Here is a 19,102-nt window from a genome sequence, read left to right as displayed (position 1 = left end):
TATTATTATTATTATTATTATTATTATTATTATTATTATTATGATCATTATTATTATTGTTATTGTTATTATCATTTATCATTATTTCTCTCTACCTATCTCTCTCTCCCTCAACAAATCTCGTGTGATTCAGTGTTTGCGACAGGGTTGTTTGATTTAAATCAAGTCGATTTAAATCACTGATTTGAATAAAGACTTAAATCAAATTATTAAAAAAATAATTGATTTAAATCAATATTTATATTATTTGATTTTTTAATGTCATTGATTTAAATCTTGATTTTATTGCTGAGCAACAACATATAATGGAGAAATAAACAAAGAAAACACTCTCTAACTTTGATATGAATATTTTCCTTGTCAACTTCACAAAATTTTACCTGAGCTGCTTAGTTCATTATATATATCGATATATATCTATATATATATATAGATATATATATATATATATATATATATATATATATATATATATATATATATATATATATCTTCCGTCAGCCACACCTGGTCCGTCCAGTGTCCTGGAGCAGAACAAGGCACTGACCGCCTTTCTGACGGTATCTTGCTGAGGCAGAGTGATGGTTTCAAAAGTATTTTACAACATGAAAGCCAATACATTTAGAATGTGTGCAGTGCAACCATGGGCTAGCAACTTCAGTTCATTTGCTTGTTGTAGCTGTTTTCTCATCTTGTTGACATTGGCTGCATTAGATGCTTGGCTATTCCCCCCCACCCCCCGAGCTTCACTTTGTCCTCTTTAGAGTATATATCGCTGGAGTCCGGTTGATGGGCAATCATGAGGACAGCATGTGGGTAGTCTTAGACCCCTCCAAACACTCAAATGAACTAAATAAAAGCTATTAAAAGGGACAAGAAACACCAACTATAGGAAGTGGCAGTAAAGGAAATATTTGGAGTATATACCGTACCTCTATTTTTCAAAGAATCACTTCACATACATACATGGATCATCCACAACCATTTTTGATACTTTCATTTGAAGCTGCATTCATTTTTCTTTGTACAATTTCAGTGAGGACATGTCCAAAACATGACATGATCTGGTTAGACTGTTAAGAGACTAGAGAGAGTTGTGGTGTGGTGCTGGCCAGTGGCTGGCTGGCTGCGGATGGTCAGTCTTAGGACTGGCTCAAACAGCCAGCCAGGCTACTCCAACAAGTGTTTGAAACTAATGTAGAGAATATAGAGGTTTACATTCATTTTATTATTTTCATTAATACAAAAAAATCGATTTAAATAAAAAAAATCTGATTTGAATAAAAAAATCCGATTTTTTTGATTAAAAAAAACAACAACAACCCTGGTTTGCGGGAATGGATTTCATACGCCTCTTGTCCTCCCTGAGAGAGAGAGAGAGAGAGAGAGAGAGAGAGAGAGAGAGAGAGAGAGAGAGAGAGAGAGAGAGAGAGAGGAGGTACCGATAGGAAGAAAATAACGCACGTGCCTCTTCTTCCAAAGCTCAGATTTCAGCAGTGAATCCCATCGCCTCTTATTTTTTCCTCCCTCTTTCGAAAAACAAAACAAAACAAAAATATATAGAAAGTGCAAGACTCCTTTCCTCGTCTGTTCTGTCTTCGCGTCAAGAAAATTGTGTGAAGCGGTAATGAGTTCATATTTACCACAGGCTCAAAGGCAACATATATGTAGGTCACTGATCATCTTGTTTTTCCTTGTTATGTGATGAGAGAGAGAGAGAGAGAGAGAGAGAGAGAGAGAGTATGTGGGAGGGTGTCAGCTTTCGCTATACGTTTATTGTATTTTTACACACACACACACACACACATACACCCACCCACCCACCCACACGCGCACGCAAGACACACACACACACACACACACACACACACACACACACACACACACACACACACACACACTTATCAGAGGCAGCCTAAATAAATATTACGATAAAAGGAAAAAAAAAAAACGTAAAATATGTGTCAGGAGTAATGTCTGAGGTAGACACATTTGTTTACATTTAACACCTCATTACCACTTTTTGGCCGAACCATAAATCGAATGGTATGTCACAAGGTAGCCAAGGAGTGAGTGAGTGAGTGAAGGTTTCCTGGGAATGACATGGACTTCAGTTCTTGCATGACTCATTCCAAGTGAGTGAGAGTGTTATTTAGTTTTTCTTGGGAGTGGCATGCGCTTTCGCCACTTAGTGCTTGTATAATCCAGTCTGAAATACGTAAGTTGCTTCCTGGTGTAGGTTTGCCTTTCGTAAACAACTCTTCTTCCACCTCCCCTGAAGTAAGATCCTCGAACGCAACAACGGTAGGAAGTGGTTTCTTTCTCGCATTTTCTTTCACATTAAGACTTTTCTTGAATACACTGCCTTAATTAACCACTGTAAATACGTTTCCTTTCTTTTGCACTGCGATTCGGTTAATGTGCGTCTATTGCCTTACCACTTTACCGAGTTAATTGAATTCCTCCAAAGTATGAAATTTTCGCAAAGCCTTTCAGTATTATGTGAAATTTTGTTGCCTTTTCCTGATATTTTCATGCACAACGATGAAGGCCTTATGATGACAGGAACAATATGATCGTTGCCTGAATGCAAATGTATTTAACTTTTAACTTCGAAGATTGTCAATACTGCATGCATACTGAATATGACTAGATATTTTACTCTCAGGGCAACAATGGAACAAAAAAAAAAAAAATAAAAAAATCGAATGCTCCTATTTGTCTCATGAGAACGATTGGGCGATATAGCTGTGTTGCACACACACACACACACACACACACACACGGCCCGGTAGCTCAGGGGTAGAGCGTCTGGCTCACAACCAGAAGGACCGGGGTTCGATTCCCCGGCCGGGTGAAAATAAGTTGGGTTTATCTTCTTTCACGTGTAGCCCCTGTTCACCTAGCAGTGAGTAGGTACGCGACGTCAGGCGAGGAGTTGTGACCTCGTTGTCGTGGTGTGTTGTGTGTGAGTGGTCTCAGTCCTACCCAAAGATCGGTACTACAGGGGGAACGGCTGGCTGTCTCGAGAGAGATCTGCAGCAGACCAAGAGGTGAGGTGAATTACACACACCTCACACACACGCACACACACGTCTCCGTCGCATCGCTGTTTGGGTCAGTCAGTCGTCGATTATTTTTATTATTTTATTTTTTTCTATTTTTTATGGGGCAGTCATTTAAAAAAAAAGTATGTTACCCAAGTCATGTTGTTACTTTGGCTGTTTTACTATATAGTAGATGTTAAAGGCGAAACACAGAGACTGACAAGATGCGGGGGTTAAGTAAAATATATTTCTAAACAATTTATCGCTCAGTTGAGATACATGAAAATTCGTTTTGTGTATGTATATAGCAGTAAAAAGACATCCATGAGAGATGTCACATTCATCCATTAACATTTCACGAGATAATTACATACTAAAAGGATTGTATCATTGCATTCGTTATCACGTGCCTAAAAGTGTCCAAACCTCGGCCTGCACACCATGTCATCGCGGAGCGCGGTGTCAGTTCACATGCACTGCTGTAATGGCTTTCCGTTTTTAATATCACGGCAGAAATGCTCGTCCAAATTCACAGAAATAATTATGATCTGCACAAAATTTTTCATACCTGTAAAGTGGGAAGGAAATACCCAGTTAATTATCACCCATCAGTCTCACATCAGTTTAATGTCAGGTACTGGAATCGGTAATTAAGGGCAAAGTTGTGTCCCGCCGCTGAATATGACAAAAAAATACCAACCAATATAAAAGGCTTGCACACTGCAGCAGGCCATGCAGGGACTTCCGGAAATGGTTCTACATTCGAGTCGTTCACACGACGACTTTCTCGGAAGATGAAAGCTTAGTAATGCAAATGTAGGCCTTTGATTAGGTACATCAATTCACATTTCAAAATATTGTTTTTGTGTGTACGAGGCAAAGGAAATGCATGAAGAAGAATAGGCTTTCAGAAAATGCTTTGATTTAGTTCTCATTAAAAAAAAAAAAAAACAACGAAAGTAGAAGAATTATTCATTAGACTTTTTGACAAGATACACCACTGTTTAAAATTTGCTAGAATTATGTGTGTGTGTGTGTGTGTGTGTGTGTGTGTGTGTGTGTGTGTGTGTGTGTGTGTGTAGGGCATTGAGCGGATAAAGCAGAACTACAGGCTCTAGGGCAGTTGCTCGCAATATTGTTGTTTAGTATGTGCCCATCGACGTTTCCTTAGGTGATGATGTGCCCCCTCACACTGAACAGGCGCAAAAAGATATCATCTACTTCGTTAATCCTAGTTAACGTATACCCAATGTTTTATATGTGGATTAACTTGGAAGACTACTCCTGTAATAATTATGCATAATTCAGTCCGTGGTGCCTTATACAAGGTCTTGCTTTATATATCTGCTTTTATGAAAACCCTAGTTTGATGTTTGAAAACAGTCTCGTACCCCAAAGATTTCCCTCGAGTAGTACCCGTTAAGGTACACTACTCGCAGGTTGAGAATCACTGCCTGAGTCGAAGGAAATGGTTCTACACGCTCGACAACTAACACAGGAAATACAGGATTATTAATTTCCTCGGAGACCTTTGATCCAATACATCGGTGATGAAGCGGTGCTGCGCGAGACTCGTTGAGATGCGTGTCAAGTGTGGGAGTCTGAGAGAGGTTGATTACCACGAAATGGCTCTGCAAAGTTAGTGGTACATATAGCACAGAAGAGACGGGATTATTATGCATTTCTGGATAGATCTTTGACAAGATATACCAATGGAGTTGTTTGAATATAAATGTATGTGTGTGTGTGTGTGTGTGTGTGTGTGTGTGTGTGTGTGTGTGTGTGTGTGAGAAAGAGAGAGAGAGAGAGAGAGATTTACATAGATTTACATAGAAAATCAGACCACACAGACCCCATGGTCCAGACTTGGTGGTCTGTCCTTAAACCTAAGTGATTTTACATTAATCAGAAGACTCCAAAACGTTGCATTTCTACTCTAGTTGATATTAAGTTGAAGGAAGTGACGGTCGAGCTTATTTTTGAAGGAGTCAATCGTGTTACACTGGACCACTGATGGTGGAAGCTTATTCCATTCTCGCACTACAACGTTGGTGAAGAAAAATTTGGTGCAATCTGAATTTACTTGTCTACATCTGAGTTTTACGCCATTGTTCCTCGTGCGCAGACTGTCATCGATCATAAACAATGTTGATCTGTCTACATTCGTGAAACCATTAAGTATTTTAAAACATTCGATCAATTTTCCTCGGAGGCGACGTTTCTCAAGAGAGAACATGTTAAGGATAGAAAGCCTTTCTTCGTAGGATTTTGCAAGGAAGGGATAATTTTCGTTGCCCGACGCTGAACACCTTCTAATTTAGCAATATCCTTTACGGTGGGGACCAAAACTGTACGGTCTGACTAAACTGTTGTAGGAGTATTACATCTTTATTCTTGAATACAAAGTTTCTTTTAATGAAGCCCAACATTCTGTTCGCTTTATTTGCTGCATCGATGCATTGCTGTGAAATTTTGAGGTTTGACGCGATTTTGACCCCAAGTCTTTGACGCATTGAACGCTTTTTAACGCCGCGCATTTCGTATTCGAACTTTTATTCCTCGTTCCAACTTGAAGGACCTGGCACTTGTCTACGTTAAGGGCACCATCTATCCGACCAAGAGAGAGAGAGAGAGAGAGAGAGAGAGAGAGAGAGAGAGGTCAAGGCAATTCGTAAGGAAAACTGGTCTTTCAGGAAGTGATTCTACATAGTTTATACGACAGGCAGAAAGTAACATTAAAAACGCAGGCGAATTATTACTTATTAAGGACACTTTTACAGTCGATTAATGCTAACCTGAACACATTACGTGCGTGCGTGTGTGTGTGTGTGTGTGTGTGTGTGTGTGTGTGTGTGTGTGTGTGTGTGTGTGTGTGATGTAAAGACAAAGCATGAAGCAAGAACATAGTCATTAATTGAGTCCTATCCCTTTCACATCATGGGGTGGTGGTGGACAGGGGAAGGGAGGGAGGGATGGGGAGGAGGGTCGGAGTCTCTTGAGCACATCCCGCTGTCAGGAAACATACGAGTCGGGTACACAATGCATGGACGTGTCGATTTTCCGCTTTGATTTTATTATTTTTATATTTTTTATTTGCTACAGTAATTTTTAACATTAGTTTTACCTTCTTTTTTATTTTACTTGACGGTGCTCAATGTCGTTGTTTTGCAAATAGTGATTCCATGTTTGCAAGGAATCGTATGGGCTCGCTATCTTTGATTCTTCATGCAACCCCACCCACCAAACACACACACATGCTCACACACACACGCACACACACACACACACACACACGAAAAAATATATAAAAAAATATTTCATCCATCCTAGCATATTTTTCCTGATTCTTCTTGTCATGAGAGGACACGCATTTATAATTTCGATGAATATTTTGTAAAGTCTTTTCGGGGCATGTCTTATTGCTATCGTTATTTCACTTGTCTTAAAACTCTCCCTTCTGACTCCCATCTTCCGAAAAACCGCCTGTTTTATGAACCCACTTTTTTTTCTTCTTCCGTTGTCGATGATATCTCAGTCCCTTCTTATGTGACGTATGTGCGTGTGTGTCAGTCACCTTTTAATTAATCGACTTCTACAAAGGGTCCGCAACACAGATAGATATGCTCCCCGTCTCTCCTCTGCTCTTACGCCAATTAAACTAATTATTCTCCATTATTTTTCACAGCACCCCCACGCACGGTTTGCCTTTTCTTCTTGCTGGTATCGTCTAACTGAATCTAAATGGATCTCGCTTACAACTATTGCTACGTGTCCGAGAGTTCCTTCTTTAGAGACGAGAAATTCTTTATATCATATCTCCCTTATATCATTCCTTTATATCATCTCTTAGTAGACATAGATCAGTTCAAGGCCATTTACTCTCGGAACCGATACTAAATGTTTGGTGTAGAAAATTCAAAGGTGTCTCGAGAAAAGTTTAGTTTATTTATTACTTACACACTTTTTTCAGTCTTTTTTGGTGGTAAATCGATATCTTTTTGAGAGAGAGAGAGAGAGAGAGAGAGAGAGAGAAATTAAAAAAAAGAAAACTTATCGGCTACTTCTATGTATGTAGGCTACTCTTCTTTCCCTCTTAACGCCAACCATACACTCTCCCATTCCCCCCGATGACCCAGTAAGTGTCGGCGTTGCCCCTTCTTTCAATGTGCCGACTCATCCCATAATACACTGTGAAGGATCTAAACAAGAGGTATTTGTGTCATAAACTTTTCCTTTTAATTACGTTCATTTCCGTCGCCCATTGTGAACTTTGGGCTTCTGAACTTGGTAATTGGATTCTCTCTCTCTCTCTCTCTCTCTCTCTCTCTCTCTCTCTCTCTCTCTCTCTCTCTCTCTCTCTCTCTCTCTCTCTCTCTCTCTCTCTCTCTCTCTCTCTCTCTCTCTCTCTCTCTCTCTCTCTCTCTCTCTCTCTCTCTCTCTCTCTCTCTCTCTCTCTCTCTCTCTCTCTCTCTCTCTGTGTGTGTGTGTGTGTGTGTGTGTGTGTGTGTGTGTTTGGCTATCTGTTCTCGTCTGTCTTTTTGTATCTATCTGTCTATCCATCTATCAATCAGTCAGTGAATCTATCTATCTATCTATCTATCTATCTATCTATCTATCTATCTATCTATCTATCCATCCATCTATTTATGTATTTATTTATCAACCTATCTGTCTGTCTACATACCCAGTAAAGGAAGCAGCTCAAGGGCAAAAAACAAAAAACAAACAAAAAAAAAAAAGCTCGCTTAGCACTGATGCTATAAAAGGTAATATATATATATATATATATATATATATATATATATATATATATATATATATATATATATATATATTACTTATATATATATATATATATTTATGTACATATATATATATATATATATATATATATATATATATATGTACATAAATATATATATATATATATATATATATATATATATATATATATATATATATATGTGTGTGTGTGTGTGTGTGTGTGTGTGTGTGTGGAATGGAAAACAAAGCGTTATTTAATTTCGAAATAGACTGCATAAAGCTCAAAAAGTATGTGATTCGTCAACAATTATTGCTTTTACCCGGAACTACTACAAAATATTTTTTCCTGCAATGAAGTGAAGCTTGCATTTTAGCAAAGAGAGCTCTGGGCTTTATACATTTGCTAATAAACTTATCTTTGAATAAAACAAAAATTGTGTATTTTATCAGCCTTACGAGTCAGGTTTTGCTTGTATTCTGCAGAATCCTTTTTTTTTTTTCCATTCCCAGGATATCGCAACTTTATAGGCGATAAAGCCAAGGGTTTCAATGATCCCTTCAATAGAGTAAAAACTGAACCTCGTTTCAGTTTACAATCCATATCATTCATTTCTGTGGGGTGCCAGCTTTTATGACACCTATGTGCCAGTCCATTATTGAGGTGCCATTTTATATGACACCTGTGCACTGGTATATTTCAAGTAATGAACAACTAACAGCTATTTTTACGTGTGCGCAGACACTCGGATCAGTGTTTCTGTCGGCAACGTTACTTTAATAATTACCGAGGCAGGTAAGAGGCGCGAGTGAAAGGTGTTACGGTAGTGGGAGGGAGGGAGCGTGTGTTGGTTACGAAAGCAAGACTGGAAAAAAATATATGTATGCATGTGTCTGTCTGTCTGTCTGTGTGTATGTATGTATGTATGTCTGTGTATGTATGAACTACTAGTAACTGCTGTGTGTGTGTGTGTGTGTGTGTGTGTGTGTGTGTGTGTGTGTGTGTGTGTGTGTGTGTGTGTGTGTGTGTCTATATATATATATATATATATATATATATATATATATATATATATATATATATATATATATATATATACACACACACACACACACACACACACATACATATATATATATATATATATATATATATATATATATATATATATATATATATATATATATATATATATATATATATATATGCATACATATCTATATTTATGCTGCCCGCATAAAATAAAGGAAAAAATATTTCTGATATCCTGTCATCATACGAACATTTTATCCAGTCATAATTTGCTGGCGGTAATAGTGGACTTCTTATGGAGTGGAACATATGTAATTTCAACCAATGCAAAAACTATATTGAAATATTTGTAAATGCGTGTTCATGACTTACGGGCATGTAGAATGGTTGTAGTGCTCAACCTTTGACTTTCCTCTGCAGCAACGTTCTTTCTCCTTCTATTTCTATTTATATACTTATTATATTCAGAGAGAGAGAGAGAGAGAGAGAGAGAGAGAGAGAGAGATTAAAGGCGGGGGTGATGGGATTTGCTAAATTTGTATGTTGACATCACTCACCTGCCATAATAGAATAAAAATAAGCATGTCTGTATGGTATGACAACTTTCTTTCTTTCTTTTTCAGAGACAGGAGAACAAGAGAGGAGAGATGGTGTGCTCCCTGGCAGCACGGCCTGCATGGGAACGCCGCCCCCCTCACCACCTGCTCAAGGTAAGGCGGGAGTAGCGGGGAGAGTGCGAGTGCGAGGAGAGCATTGTGGGAGTGCAGAGAGGAAAATTTTGTTTAGGAGAGTGCTTCTCTCTCTCTCTCTCTCTCTCTCTCTCTCTCTCTCTCTCTCTCTCTCTCTCTCTCTCTCTCTCTCTCTCTCTCTCTCTCTCTCTCTCTCTCTCTCTCTCTCTCTCTCTCTCTCTGTCCGTGCCTCTTTGTTTATATATCTTTCTCTCTAAAAGGAAAAAAATACCACACTCCGTGCCAAAATTTGTCTTTTCATGGGCAAATAGCTTACAAATCGAGTTATATTCACCGTCTCTCTCTCTCTCTCTCTCTCTCTCTCTCTCTCTCTCTCTCTCTCTCTCTCTCTCTCTCTCTCTCTCTCTCTCTCTCTCTCTCTCTCTCTCTCTCTCTCTCTCTCTCTCTCTCTCTCTCTCTCTCTCTCTCTCTCTCTCTCTCTCTCTCTCTCTCTCTCTCTTTCTTTCTCTCTCTCCATCCACCAGACTCCCACCTACTCCTACTTCTTGTCCTTTCCTAGAACACGTAACATACAGCTTCTTTCTCATCCTTGGTTGGCTGGCTTCATGGTCAGGCTGCTGCTCCACCACCAGTGTGAGAATCGTTGTTTTGAAGTCACTATCAGACGCTGCGTTGAGTGGGAGGTTTTATGTAACGTGATGTGTTACTCTGGTCGGCTTCACGTAAGGAGAGTGCTCTGGATTGTGTACTTAAGTTTCATCAGTAAGCACTTCATGCATTACAAGAAGTTACTTTTGAATTATTACCCGGATTGCCATATAGTTCATTCTGCGAGTCAGCATGCTCCTATCAAAGTATGCGAGGAAAAAATAATATTTGGATTAATAACTGTGTTTAACTTAAGGGAAAGTAAAATGGTGTTAATAATAAATCATCATTATCATTATCACCGTCATCTTCAACCATTATTATGTTATCATCTGCAGGAAAAAGGCCTTTTAGAATGTTCTCCATCACTGTCTATGTGCATTGGTTTCATTAAGTTAATTTGTTAAGATTTGCTTTGAAAAAGATAGGTTAGGTTAAGTTTGGTTTGGCTTGCATTTGTTCGACTTGCTTTGGTTTGTTAAGTTTGCTTTGAATATATTAGGTTAAGTTAGGTTAGGCTTCGTTTGACTAGGGAACAAGAGGAGGAAGAGGAGGAGGTAGCAATGACTTCTAATGGCATAAACGTTGCAACAAGTAAACTCTGGAGGGGTGAGTGTTGCCTGAGACGCCATCCCCAGCAGGCGGGAGGACTTCACCGACCGTAAAATGGAGGGTTTACTGTTGCCATTCAGGGCTGGGAGGCGATTACGGCGGCGGTGATGGGGCCGATGGGAGCCAGCACGGGGCAGAGCCTTTCCTTCCCTCCCTTGGCTCTGAATCATTACAACACAGCTCTCGTTGGGATGATTTAGTGACGGTTAACTGAGTAGGATTCTTTGTTTGCACTGACAGCCGATGGGAGGCAGCAGAGAGCAAACGTCGGTGTTCTCAGACTCTTCCACCTCTCACATCAATTCTCATGAGTGTTTTTTTAGGCTACTGGCACAGAAGAAGGGTCAGACCGCAACTAAGATCATAAAACTACCCATGGAAATGCCCTCAAACCCCACGAAAGCCTTGTCAAGTATATTATTTGTTGGTCGCCGAAATGTGTAAGAGAATGACCCAAAGTTTTACCCTTATCCCTCTCCTCCCCCTTGCCCTCGGGACGCTTTGTTGTGCTGTGCTGTGATGACGTAATGGCCTATAAAAGAGTAACACAGGGGGTGTTCTTAGGCTCTGTGTTTGGAGTGAAGGGACCGATGAGAGTCAGTCCGGAGCATTTTTTTTCTTCCTTTCTTTACTCCTCGTGAGGCTGTGCTGTGTTGTGATGACTTTGTAAGGTGAAGTAACAGAAGCGACCGAGACAGTGAGATCGTCTGACTACTACTTTGTGTGTTTTGTAGGAGTAGAGTTCGTTTCGTTACGCTACGTCACTATTGCTGCCGCTGCCACTTCAACAACAACAACAACAACAACAACAACAACATCAACAATTACTACTACTACTACTACTACTACTACTATCTCTACTTCTATTACTACTACCTCTACTACTACTACTACTGCTACTATTACTACTGCTAAGGGAAAACAACCCCACTAAGTGCTGCCCCTGTAAAAAAAAGAATACCTAATGAAGAAGTCTGGGTTGTAGGCAGGAGAGAATACAAACGATGGAGGGCTGTGCTTGTTCTGTTTCTATTGCTGTCATTGCTATCGTGGCTATTGTTGCGCCCGTATAAAAAAGCACAGGTTTGACCAATACCAGGCAGGAAACAGAAGAGCAGCAGCTGTGATAACGTCAGTGTACAGTAGTTTTTTTGCGTTGATTTACTGTCCATGGTGATGCTAGGCCTTTGATGTCTCTCTGGGAGGGGAATGTTGTTGAATGTGCTAACGTTAATGTGATGTGTGTGTGATGTGTGTGTGTGTGTGTGTGTGTGTGTGTGTGTGTGTGTGTGTTCATCGAGTAATTTCGTTCAAATTTCGTTAGCTTTCCTTTTTCTCCAAATTTAGCGCCTTTTGATCTTCTTCCACGGCCTGCTCCCTGCTCGTTCCCTGCGTTATTTCCTCTTTCTTCTGCTCTTTCTCCTCCTAGTTTTCGTTATCTGTTTTTATACTCGTTCTTCTTTTTCTCGTTTCTTCCCACTTTACTTTTTTTGCTTGTTGGATTTTTCCGAAACTCTTGTCTGTTTATATTTTTTTCTCTCCTCACTTCATCGTTTTCCTTAACTTCTTTAATTCCCCTTTAATTTTCTTCCTCCCCCTCGTTTGTCTCTTTTACTTTCTCATTTTAGCCTCCTCCTCCGCCTTCGCCTCCTCCTCCGCCTTCGCCTCCTCCTCCGCCTTCGCCTCCTCCGCCTTCGCTTCCTCCTTCGCCTTCGCCTCCTCCTCTGCCATCGCCTCCTCCGCCTTCGCTTCCTCCTCCGCCTTCGCCTCCTTCTCCTTCTCCTCTTCCTCCTCCTCCTTCTCCTCCTTCTCCTTCTCCGTCTCCTCCTCCGCCTCTTCCTCCTTCTCCTCCTCCCTCGCCTCCCTTTTTGCTTTGCTCTTTTCCCTCCTCCTTCCTCTTCTACTCCTCTTTTTGTTTCCGTTCTTTCGCCTCCTCCTCCTCCTCCTCCTCCTCGTCCTCCTCCTCCTCCTGTTTCTGATTCTGCTCCTTCTGCTCCTTTTCCTCCTTATTTTCCTACTGGTCTACCTCCTCTTCCTCTTTCTCCTCCTCCTCCTACTCCTCCTCTAGCAAAATCAACATCACCATAATCCTCCTTCTTTGGCACCAATAGGCTTCCGAGAAACAATTTTATTACTCATTTGCTTTGAGAGTGTCCATTAAATCCTATGATCTCGTTCCCTTACTCACTTTTCTTCCCTTCTGCCTACCTCTTTCTCTCTAATCTTCCTTTATCTTATCTTTATTCTCCCTTTTCTCCCCTTCTGTCAGTTTTTCTCTTTCTCTTTCTTCCTTTTATAACCCGTTTTTCTTCACCGCTGTCTTCTCCTCGTCCCTCTCCCTCTTTCCTTTCTTTCTTCAGCTGTCTTCTCGTTTCTCTCCCTCTTTCTTTTCTTTCTTTTTTTATCCCGTCTCTCTCCCTTCCAACTTTTCTTTTCTTATAATTGTTCCCCACCTTTTATTTCTCCATTCTTTACGTTCATCTCCTTCCCTCTCTTCCCTAGATTCTGTTCTCCTCCTCCTTCTCTCATATCTTCCATTCATCTTCTGCTTCTCATTCTCTTCTTCTTCTCTTTTATCTTCATCCCGTTCCCGCCTCTTCTCTTATCTTCTCTTCATTTTATATCCTTCTGCCATCTATATCTTCATCTGTTCTCCCCCCATTCCTCCTCCTCCTCCTCCTCCTCCTCCTCTACTTTCTTATCGTCATCCGTTTCCTCTTCTTCTCTTCTCTAATATTGTTCCCTTTTTTCATCTATATTATCTTTAGACCGTTCCTCTCCTTCCCATTCTTCTCCATTCTCTCACATAGCTTGGGATGAATGAGGACGCTGAAGCAGCTTTATATATATATATGTGGAGGGGAAGTATGGGAACACTCACTCGTAAACTTACAACAGGTCAACAGCTTGTCAGGTTAATGAAGCGGCTGTAGACTTCCTCGTTTCCCAATGGAGTTTGCGTCAGTCGGTGGTGCCTTTCTTTCTGTCGCTGGTCTGTGCCCTTCCATTTGCTTCCGTCACGTCTCATTTCTCTCTCTTCTCTCTCTCTCTCTCTCTCTCTCTCTCTCTCTCTCTCTCTCTCTCTCTCTCTCTCTCTCTCTCTCTCTCTCTCTCTCTCTCTCTATATCTTTTTTTTTCTCTCTCTCTCTTTTTCTCTCTCTCTCTCTCTCTCTTTTTCTCTCTCTCTCTTTTTCTCTCTCTCTCTCTCTTTTTATCTCTGTTGTTCTTCTCTCGTTTTGTCTCCATTTTTCTTTCTTTTTTTATCGTTCATTATTTCTCCTCTCTCTCTCTCTCTCTCTCTCTCTCTCTCTCTCTCTCTCTCTCTCTCTCTCTCTCTCTCTCTCTCTCTCTCTCTCTCTCTCTCTCTCTCTCTCTCTCTCTCTCTCTCTCTCTCTCTCTCTCTCTCTCTCTCTCTCTCTCTCTCTCTCTCTCTCTCTCTCTCTCTCTCTCTCTCTCTCTCTCTCTCTCTCTCTCTCTCTCTCTCTCTCTCTCTCTCTCTCTCTCTCTCTCTCTCTCTCTCTCTCTCTCTCTCTCTCTCTCTCTCTCTCTCTCTCTCTCTCTCTCTCTCTCTCTCTCCGACACACACACACACACACACACACACACACACACACACACACACACACAAACACACACACACGGCCATCCCCTCTTCTTCCCTCATTTCCAGTTCCCATTTTCTCGTTGCAAAATGGCACGGAAAATATCCTGTGGTTTTCGAGGAGGCGGGAACAGCAGTGGGAGTCTATGCGAGGGGGAGGGAGCGAGGGCGGGCGGGCGGGTATACATAACGGTGCTCCACAAGTTTGTTTCCTCGGCTGAATATTGGTCTGAGACGGACGCTGGAGATGGTGTAGACGTCCCCCCGAGTTATTACGTCATAAGACTAATACTTCTACTCCTGGGATGGTGGTGGGCTGCCTCACCTAATGGCTGCAGGTGGAGCGGCAGGCAGAAAAGGCGATTATTTTTCCCGAGACGAACGAATGATTTTTAATTTCCAGAAAGGAAGGAAGTAACGGGCTTTTTTTTTATTATTGTTTCGTTTTTTGTGCCCTTGTGCTGTCTCCTTTGCTGTAAAAAAAGTCAAGGGCAAAAATAAATAAATAGAAAAGCCCGCTAATCACTGCTCCTATAAAAAAAAGTAGAAACGAGTGGACAAAAGAGAGGTTAATGTCGTGTGGAGAGGCGTCTTGATATTCTCCTATTGAAAGAAGTAAAGCCGTAGGAAGGAGGAAATATAGACGAAGGAAGGCTGAACCAGAGTGTATCAGCGAAATGGATGTTAGAAGGAAGATATTGCTTAACTCTTGCATAAGGAATTTAAACAGTATAGGGATGAGTTAGAGTAGAAAGTCGTGTGCAGCTGGACCGCAGGAGAGGAGGAGGCATACAGTTAGCAACCTCAGAATAGCAGTCAGCATAAAAATATCGACAGAAGATAGAAACAGGGGCAACATTGCGGTGGAATTTAAGAGGCAGAAGACTGTCAGTAAGAGGAGGGGTGTTGATGAGACGTGTGTGTAGCCCACCCACACATGAGATGCATATTCCATACGAGGGTAGACAAGGCCCTTGTATATGGACAGCATCGGTGAAGGGAAAAATAACTGGTGAAGACAATACAGAACGCCCAACCTTGAGGAAGCTAATTTAGTAAGAGATGATATATTAGGCTCCAAGTTGATATTTTGAATTAAGGAGATGCCGAAGATGTTTAGTGAAAAAGAAGGGAATAGCTGAGTGTATTCGAAGAAAAGGGGATACGGTAGGTGTTTGGAAGATTGTGTCCAGTTGATAGGTGGAGAAATTGAGTTTTTGAGGCACTGAAGGACACCGAGTTCCTCCTACCCCATTCAGAAATGACAGCATGGTCTGAGGTTTAGCGTTCTGCAGCTTCCACACTGGAGTCATGTAATTCCTATTGGTTTGAGATGCTTTTCCCTGCCACCTTCCCTTCTCCTTCCTCCGCCATGTTGCATAACAATAATTGTCTCGCTAATGTATGTGTGTGTGTGTGTGTGTGTGTGTGTGTGTGTGTGTGTATTGGCAACTTTAGGAGATAATGATGCTTTCTCAGGTGCAGCGAGGTATTTTTTGATGCTTCTCCCTTCCCTCCTCTCCTCTCTTTATCCAAATTTGCCTCGTATGATGGACTGCTTCGTTAATGTGTGTGTAGTGGGAATTCCAGGAGCTAATTATGTTTTTTAGGAAAAAGTGTGATATTTTTAGTTGCTTCATCATTTTCCCTCCCCCTAAATAAACTACATTAAAATAAATCAATGACATCAATTGTATGGTGGAGTGCGTATCACGTGTAATTTATGTTGGCTGAATCACCCTCTCTGAAACGGGGCTTTTGATGTTCCCCTCAAATTTGCATCACTGTTCTTCGTTGGTAGATCGTCCCTCCTTTTGCTAATGGCTGAACGTTGAAAGTGTGTTGATTTTCCTTTCTCTGATGGAAGCAAGGGCTTGAGATGATACATTACGATTTCTAGGTTGTGAATTGTCACGCTTTTAGCCTTGGTATGTAGCGGAATCATTAAGTTAATTACCTTTTCTGAAATGTTACGTTACGATTTCCAGGTGGTGAAATGTCACGCTTTTTGTTGGTGTTTAGTGGCAGCAACACATTTATTTAGCTGATTATGTTGTGAAAAATAATAAACAAAATATTGTTATCAACTATATTGTGGGTTATGAAGAAAGGATTGTGAAAGTTCTGCAGGTGTTTTTGCAAGTATTATTATATTTTGTGTCCTCGTTTGTTTTTTCAAGTTTATATGAATTGTAATGAAATCCGGGATGCAGACTCCGTAGACTTTTTCACAAGTGCATGATGAAAAAAAAAGTGAGAATGCAAATGTCTCTATGACGTTCCCTGAAAGGGTCTGAATTTCGGGAAAGAGGAAAATAGAGGAAGGTAAACACTTGATGAGTTTTCCGGTAAAGATGAGTTGGAATGGAGTTGCTGCACGACCTTACCGTCAACACATTGAGTTTGTTTGTATTCGTCAGCCTTATGTTTACCTGGAGACCTGAAGAGCTGCTCGCGTGCTGCCATACACCCTCCCACCTGCCCCCACACGCGCCTGTCCAATTATACTGTACACACGCGCAGGCATTTGTTATACGCTTTCACACACACACACACACACACACACACACACACACACACACACACACACACACTCTCTCTCTCTCTCTCCCCCCCCCTACACTCACGCATGTTCATTTATGTAAACACTTTCTGTACCTTCCCACCTACCCACTTGCTTCACACACACACACACACACACACACACACATACACACAAATACTTTGCCTACCTTCTCCTCCCACTCCCCTCACATCAATTCACCTACTTCCCCAACCCTCCTACTCACCCATCTGCCCTATCAAAGTTTTAGACGAGCAGGTAGCGAACATCACAGGAAGATAAGAGCAGGGTGACAGGAGGGATGAGGAATACAAGAGTACTAGCAACAATACTTGGACTGGCAGGAGAGAAAGGTTGGCTGCGAAATATTAATTTTGTGAGCTACGTGAAAACATTCCTGGTAGATAAGCGGTAGTGAAAAGATACAGTGTCATAACTTAGAGAGGACAGTTAATACCATTAAAGGAAGACAGAAAAATCTTATAAATTAGTGTGTAAATAAGGTATACAAAAGGATCAAAAGAAGAAGACGTGGACCAAGACAGAGATTCAAAGCGATTAAGGTCAGATGAGGAATACATCCACTCACTCGCCTTACGTATATTTCCACTCATTGTCCCCCCCCATATACACAGACACAGACACAGACACAGACACCGGGCGTGGTTCCCACCCCGCCCGGTGCCACAAGCTAGGAATTTTCAGTCACCACCGAGTGGCCTAAGACTACCCACATGCTGTCGAGAGGACCATCTATCAACCCGGACACTAGATTCTCCTTCTAAAAGAGAAGGTCAATAATGAGCTCTAGGGGGCAGCATGAGCCAAGGAGGATGGCGCCACTTTAAACTCTTGCTTGCGTCACAACGGGCTGGGGCCGATCATCAGGCCCCACCTAGAAAGTCTACCGGCCCCATAGGGGGAAACGTAAAAAGAAAAAAAAGAAAAAAATCCGTGGGTTGCTTCCTCGATCAGTAGATAATGAGAGATCAGCTAAAAGCCCTCTCTTCTCATTCTGTCAGCCTCCCTCTTTTGCTGCTCACGTTAGGCACTGATCGTGCACTTAGTTGATAAGATTTACATAGATATTCATACCCCACAGTCCGTAACACAGTCCTTAAGGTCCAGACTTGGTGGTTTGTCCTTAAATCCAAGTGAATTTACATAAAACTAATGGTCACCAAGACTTTGTATCTCTGCTTTAGCGAATTTTAAAAAGATGGAAGGAGCGGCCGAGCTTGTTCTTAAGGTGGAAGTATATTTCATTCTCGTGCTACAACGTTGGTGAAGAAAAAAAATTGGTGTAGTCTAACTATTTGTTTACACGTAAGTTTTGTGCCATTATTTTTTTATCGAAACGTGTCGGCGATCATAAACAATTTGAATTTGTCCGCATTCGTAAAGCCATTGAATATTTTGAAACATTTAATCAGTTCTCCTCGGAGGCGACGTTTCTCAAGAGAGAACACGTTAGAATATGAGAGCATGACATAGTAATGTTTCTTCCGCAAGGAAGATCATTTTTGGTGCCCTACGTCGAAGACCTAATTTAACAATGTTCTTCGCATGGTAAAAGGCAAAGGTGGGTGCTTACGCTAAAGCTGCGCGTGGTTGCGGTGCACGTCTCCGATCCAGTGGCCCTTTGAGCCTGAGGTAGGACACCCAGGACACGGGCTACCGTGAAATCCGGAATTGCCTCAGTTTACCTTCTCCAGGTATCCCCAGGTACCAATTTATCGACCAGCCCGAAAGGGAGAATGAACAGCTGGTTTGGGTGAACTGCACGCCGACTGCCCTGGCCAGGGTTCGAATCCCATGTCCGTGGAGTGGGAGACCAAAACTGCTGTACCGCATATTTCAAGTGGGTTCGAAATATTCTATTGTACAGAGTATTACATCTTTATTCATGAATGAACAGTTTAAATTAATGACGCTCAACGTTTTGTTGACTTAATTTGCTGCGCCGAGGTATTGTTGTTAGAATTTGATGCTTGACACGATTATGACACTGGGTTGTGACACACTGTACGTTTTTTGAGTTCCACACAACACTTTTCATAATCGAACCTCCTATTTTTGTTCCAATTTGAAGAACCGGACACTTATCAGTATTAAAGGGCATCTCCCATTCATCAGATCTTCTTGGAG

General features: G+C 41.3%; 1 long non-coding RNA gene across 1 annotated transcript in view; it reads left to right on the top strand.

The window, feature by feature from the left end:
• The window catches only part of LOC127003437 (uncharacterized), a 71,440-nt gene that overhangs the window by 3,531 nt on the left and 48,807 nt on the right, over window positions 1-19,102 (top strand). Inside the window, exon 2 of the long non-coding RNA XR_007757072.1 lies at window positions 9,465-9,551. This is a non-coding gene — a long non-coding RNA (uncharacterized LOC127003437). The remainder of the gene's footprint in view (window positions 1-9,464; window positions 9,552-19,102) is intronic.

The sequence above is a fragment of the Eriocheir sinensis genome, chromosome 3 (genome assembly GCF_024679095.1).
Source record: "Eriocheir sinensis breed Jianghai 21 chromosome 3, ASM2467909v1, whole genome shotgun sequence".
In the NCBI taxonomy this organism is placed as follows: domain Eukaryota; kingdom Metazoa; phylum Arthropoda; class Malacostraca; order Decapoda; family Varunidae; genus Eriocheir; species Eriocheir sinensis.
The sequence above is the reverse complement of the archived record's forward strand: the minus strand, read 5'-3'. Positions and strand labels throughout refer to the sequence as shown.